At 35.3% G+C, this 6,614-nt stretch overlaps 1 pseudogene; it reads right to left on the minus strand.

Moving 5' to 3' along the window:
- Positions 1-1,648: 1,648 nt before the first annotated feature.
- LOC114213915 (MICOS complex subunit MIC26 pseudogene) lies at positions 1,649-2,245 on the minus strand (annotated as a pseudogene).
- Between the last annotated feature and the right edge of the window lie 4,369 nt (positions 2,246-6,614).

Raw genomic sequence — 6,614 nt, forward strand, 5'->3', positions numbered from 1 at the left:
CTAAGCACTACCTTAGCTCCATCCCACAAATTTTAGCATATTGTGCTTTTGTCATTGTTTATTTTAGTTCAAAATACTTTAAAATTTTCTTTTTGATTTCTTCTTTGACTCATAGGTTATTTATAAGTATTTTATTTAATTTCCAAATATTGTTGGGTTATCTTGAGATCTTTCCAATATTATTTTCTATTTTAATTCTGTTGCAGTCAGAGGATACACTATGTATAATTTTAATCCTTTTAAATTTATTGAGACTTGTTTTATGGCTCAGCATGTGATTTATCTTGGTAAATGTCCTGTGTGCATATGAGGAGAATGTGTATTTTGTAGTTTTTGAGTGTGTTGTGCTATAAATGCCAATTAGGTAAAAGTTGGTTGATAATGCTGTTTCAATTTTCTTTATACTTACTGATTTTCTGTATGCATGTTCTATGATTCATTGAGAGGGAAGTTGAAATCTTCACCTGGATTTGTCTTTCTCCTTTAAGTTCTGTCAGTTTTAGCTTCATGTATTTTAGGTGTTATTTTTAGCCACATATAAGATTGTTACGTATTTTTGGTTAATTGACCCTTTTATCATTATAAATGTCCTATATCTCTAATAATATCACTTGTCTTAAAGCCTGATAATATTCTTTGTCTGATATTAACATAGCTACTCCATGCTGAGCATGAAGCCCACACTGGGGCTAGATCCCAGGACCCTGAGATCATGACCTGAGCCAAAGGCAGATGCTTAATTGACTAAGCCACCCAGGCGACCCAATAATCAATTGTCTTTTGAAGAAATTTTTAAAAATGAGAAAAATTGACTTTTTATATCCCAACATATTACCCTTGCTTACACATTCATTGTGTAGATCCCAGTTTCCATCTGGTATTATCTTCCTTCAACCCAAATAATTTTCTTTATCATTTATTTTAGAGCAGGTCTGTTATTTTAAAATTTTCTCAGCTTTTGTTTGTCTGATTGTCTGAACATGTCTTTATTTCATTTCTTTTTTTGCCAGGTATTTTGGCTGCCATATTTTCTTTCAGCACATTAAAGATGTCACTGTATATATAGTCTTCTTGCTTGCGATGTTTCTTGCTAAAAATTGGCAACTATTCTTATCTTTGTTCTATGCAACGTCTATGCTTTCTTCACTTGCTTTTAAAATTTTGTCTTTATTACTGGATTTTAATAATTTAATTATGATGCTTTTTCTTGTGGGTTTCTTTGTGTTATTTTGGAGTTTGATGAGCTAATTGCATCTGTATTTTTAGTTTTCATCAAATTTGGAAAATTTTCAGCAAATGTCTTGAGATATTTTTCTGCTTCCCTTTTTATGTGTCTCTAATTATGTGGATTTTATTTTATTTATTTTTTTAACTTTGAATTTTAATTATATACATAAATAACAACATGAGAACAAGGAGTTTTGAGGCATTATCTCTAAGTGAAAGGATTTCTGATTAGTCCCCTTGTAGTATGGCATCACCCAAGGTAACAAAGAAACCTAGTATGGTTTTTCCTGAAGAAGAAAACCAATTTACTACATTCAGTACTGACTCTTCTCTACTGTTCTTCTATAGAAATACTGGTTTACTGCATGGAGTTTCCAATGTTTACCTATAACAGATTAAAATTGGCAGAGCATAGAGCATTCTACTTATTTCCAGGTGAATGCTTCACATTTCCTGGCATTTGAAAGTTGTCCTTCCACAAATCTTCTACGACTGTATATCCTTGTAAACCCCAGACATATAATGTTTCCCCACTGACCTGGATAAATATGACAGCTTGTTGTGGATAAAAAAGAGAGGCAGCTAATCCCATGAGCCCAGGTGGATACAGGAGCTTCTTTATTTTTGAACCTCTAGCCAAAAGAAGTCCAACAATGCCAGCAAAACCAACAATACCAGGTCTTGGAAAAAATCCAAGAGGTGCATTTTAGAGATATCCATAGCTATCTAACCCCCACTGAACCAAGCTCTGCATCTGAGGCTTAGTTTGTCAGTGTATTTCCTGACACCAACTTGTATATGGCTCACAATAATGTTGGAGATGTGAGATGCTTTCTTAAAGTTGGGTCCTTGGCTCCTCCACGTATTTAGATTGACCCTCAGGAACGGAGTACAGTGAAAGCTTATTAACCTTCGTGAAAGTTTTGTGAGATGAGTCCTTTTTAAGTGATGCATAAACTTTGAAAGCGAGCGGACTCAGGCTGGTTGCCTCCACAGACCTCTGAATTACCTTCAACATGTTGCAGGCAGAGGTGGCTCCAGCCTAATTACATGCATTTTAGACCATGCAATATTGTCATAGAAATCACTGAGACTAATACTTTTATTCTCTGGGAATTGTTCTTAGCATTTTATTTTGTGTGCTTTGGATTTGATGATTTCTAATATTATGTTTTCAAATGTAATGATCTTTTTTTCTGCAGTGTCTAATCTACCCGTCTACTGAATTTTTATTTCAGATAGTGTTCTTCAGTTTTTGAAGTTCAAAATAGTTTCTATTACTCTCCTCCTTATGCTCCTATATTTCTTTAATAAGATCTTAAGCATATCTATAATATTATTTTAAAGTTCTTGATTACTAAGTCCATCATCTATGATATTTATGGGCCTGCTTCTGTTGACTGATTTCACTTCTGGCTATGGCTTAGAGTTTTCTGCTTCTTCATTTGTCTTGAGTATCTGGATTTTGTTATTTTTCTTTAACAATTTTCTTGCTTTGGCAGGTAGTGCAACTTAATCCTTTGTGGATCTAAAGAAACCTTTATTCTAGGACCATTTCTGAGGCATGTCCCTTTATTAGCCCTATTTCTAAAACATGACCCTTCTCTACTGAACTCTAATGCCCTGGGTATTCAACAGACTATTTCTGCTTGGCTTATGGGAAATCAAATGTCTCCCTGCTCTGCCTGAGCTCTGGAAATCATTTAGCTTCCCCAAGTGCTTTGTTTGGCATTATGAAGTTTTACCTTGAACATAATGCAATTTTATATTCAAACAAATACTCAAGAAGGCCTCTTTCAGGTTTTTGGAGCTCTTTTTACATATAGCTCCTTCCTGTCTGGTACTCTTTTATGCCAAGTCCAGCTACCTCAGCCTTGCTGTGCTCAGCTTTTGTTCTTTCTTCCTCCAAAAAATGGTCTGTAGACTGTAAGCAGGAAGCTGAGGCAATGACAGAAGTCACTTCATGTGTTTCTTTTCTCTTAGAATTAACCATGTTGCACTGCCTGTTTTTAAATGTCTAAAAACAAGTTTTTCTCTTATATTTTGTCCAATTTTCTGGTTGTTTGCCATAGGAGGTCAAGGAGCTGAAAGCACAAATCAGAAGCAGAGTTTTCCCTCAGCCACTCTGGCCTTTTTTTTTAGTTCTTCAAAAGGAGAAATAATCAAGTTAGTATTTGCCTTAAAACTGTTGCACTTATTCTTTCTGCTTAGAAAAGTCTTCTCATGCATCTCTACAAGCTGCCTCCTCTTTCCTTAGTTTCCAAAATAGCTTTTCTTGACCACACTATTTAAAGACATGATTTATCATTTTAATTCTTCCTTCTTTTCTTCCAATTTATCACAGTCTGTAATTATCTTTTATCTTTTTTTTTTTACATGTGTAATGTCGCCTCTCCTCTTGCTATATAAGTTGCACAAGGAGAGAAACTTGTACTCCCATATTCCTCAGCCTCTTGAATGGTAGCTGGCCCACAGGCAGGAGCCAGGAAACATTTCCTGAATGTGAGTATTAATAAGGGTAGTGTCTAGCCACATACTCTGAAATTTTAAGGTAGGGAAGTGCTAAGCAACATAGTAGTAAAGGCCCCTATATTAGAGTATGTTATGCTTATGTGTTCCTGTAGAATCTTCTTTTTCATGTACAGTAAAGACAATTAAATCTATTATTTTCACAAGAAAAATGTGACTTTACATTTTAGATATTTAGCTATATTTGATATTGGTCTCTATTCTCCATATGCAATCAAATTTGCTATACTTTTATTAGGGGCATAGAGATATAGTCTCTGACAGTTCATTTGAAATAAATTGCTTAACTATTTTCTCAACATTAACCAGTTTTATTGAAATATATTTGTATGGTGGTATCTCAGTTTGGGCTGCAATAACAAAAATACCATAGAATGGGTGGCCTTAACAATTAACATGATTTCATACAGTTTAGAGCCTGGGAAGTCCAAGATCACAGTGCCAGCAGATCAAGATGTGCTGGGGAAACTCTTTCTGGTTTGCAGATAGCCAGTCTTCTCACCTTCTTGCTGGATCCTCACCAGGCAGGAGATCCTCTGTCTGATGTCTGTTTTTTATAAGGACACTAATCCCATTCATGAGGACTCCATCTTTGTAACCTGATTACCTTCCAAAGGCCCCAACTCAAATACTATCACGTTGGGGATTAGTTTACAATGTATGAATTTTGTGGGGACACAAACATTCAGTCCACAGCTGATGGAGAAAATATTGTGGTATAATGGTATATATAAATATTATGTGCCAGTTTTAAATTTGGTTGGCAATGAAGGGGCTGGTCTGCTCTAATATGAAATAACTGTGTTTATGTTACTGATTTTAATTCTGAAGTAGATAGAAAAATAGCTGACCTAAATAGTCATGCTGTATTTAGTTTTACATTCTCTTAGGTACATGGTTTTTATTAATCACCCACTTCACTAAAATGTAGGTCTGCATTTTCTTACATTTTAAAAAAGAGAATATCCCTGTCCAAGATCTTGGGATTTAATGTTCTCTTTGTATTATTGGCCTCCATGATGGAGGGCTAATCCTCTCCCCAGTTGGGGATTGGTATTTGGGAGCCTAAGTAATTTTGTGACAGGTTGGGTTCATACTCAGTTATAGGAACTATCTTGGAATCTAGGATATTTTTTAAATTATTTATTTATTTTTTTAAGATTTCATGTATTTATTTGACAGAGAGACACACAGTGAGAGAGTGAACACAAGCAGGGGGAGTGGGAGAGGGAGAAGCAGGCTTCCCGCTGAGCAGGGAACCTAATGCGGGGCTCGATCCCAGGACCCTGAGATCATGACCTGAGCCAAAGGCAGAGGCTTAACGACTGAGCCACCCAGGTGCATCTATTTATTTATTTATTTTAATTGTTTCCAAAGCTTTGTTATTGTGATTATGTTTATGGACTGTTCCTCTTCATCAGGTATTGGTAGCTTTTAGTATTTCATGTAGCATCATGAATATATTTTGATATAAACTAAAACATTTAAGTTTTAGAAGTTATGCTTCATGATAATATCACTTTAATCATAAACCTTCTTAAATTCATCTGTGCTATATTGTCGTAATTCAGTATAAAACTACAAACTTAAACAGTAGTTTAGTTCATTCAGGTAAATCAAGGATATAATTTATAGTATATACAATTTTTTAGATATTTTTCAAAATATTTAGAGAGTGTGGCTTCTCTGCCTAGATGATAATAGCCCAGCATAAATATTTAAAGACATAAAAAATTATTGTGATGTGGTTAGAAGCAGGTATTTGTTTATTTAATGTACTTTGCACATAATTTTTCAGATATGAAAGAGAAGGATCAATTTTAATCCTCTCAACATTTCCTGAACATTATGACTTTTAGGCTCTTATGTGAATGACTACTAAGGTGATAATGGACACCCCTAGTAGCTTTTATGTGGAAGTGGGAGTGACTTGCAAGGTCTCAGGTAACCATGGTCCAAGAGTAACTTATGTATCAGTCTCTAATTTACTTGGCCCCACTTAGCTTTTTTCATCATTGAGAACACTTGCTCTCAGGCCCACTTTTCCCCCTGTCCTAGATATGTCCGATGATAAATTGGAAGCCTCACCCTCACAAGTAAGTGAGATATGGAAATAACTTTGTTATGCTAAATATGGTGTCTGGTGTTTTAACTTTTTGTTGTTAAACATACTCTACATCCCCATCAGTCTTCTTTTCCAGCTTGATTTTCCTAATGGATTAAGATTTACTTCTGTTGTTGATTTTTCTTTTTCTTTTTCTTTTTTTTAAGATTTATTTATTTTATTTGAGAGAGAGTACACACGTGTGAAGGGGGGGCAGAGGGAGAGGGAGAGAATCTCAAGCAGACTCCCCGCTGACCCTGGAGCCCACCTTGGGGCTTGATCTCATGACCCATGACCTGACGCAAAACCAAGAGTCAGATGCTCAACCGATGGAGCCACCCTAGAGCCCTTGTTGTTGATTATTCTTTCCTTTTAGATTGTTTGGGCTGGCTTCTTCCTTTCCTTACCAATAAACAAACAAACAAACAAACAAACAAAGATAGATGAGGGAGAGAGAAAGAGAGAGAGGGGGGAGAAAGAGAGAGATAGTAGTTAACCTCCTTTTTTCTTCCCCCTTTTGGGGAAGAAAATAAATTTGTAAGATTGAACAGAAAGGAATAATATAATGAATATAATACCCGATCATCCTTTGTAGGTGTCTCTGCCCTTCTGCATAGTTGCATTCCATACATATTTATTAAATAAATGAGTGGATTGGTGAATAAATCAACCATATTAAGATATTTTAAACATTCTTATAGAAAGAGGAATATTTTTTTCAGGTAGTCTAAATCCCCAGGCCTGGAAAAATTAG

The sequence above is a fragment of the Eumetopias jubatus genome, unplaced genomic scaffold (genome assembly GCF_037043125.1).
Source record: "Eumetopias jubatus isolate StellerSeaLion01/CBP00866 unplaced genomic scaffold, mEumJub1_p1.0 scaffold_4, whole genome shotgun sequence".
Classification (NCBI taxonomy): domain Eukaryota; kingdom Metazoa; phylum Chordata; class Mammalia; order Carnivora; family Otariidae; genus Eumetopias; species Eumetopias jubatus.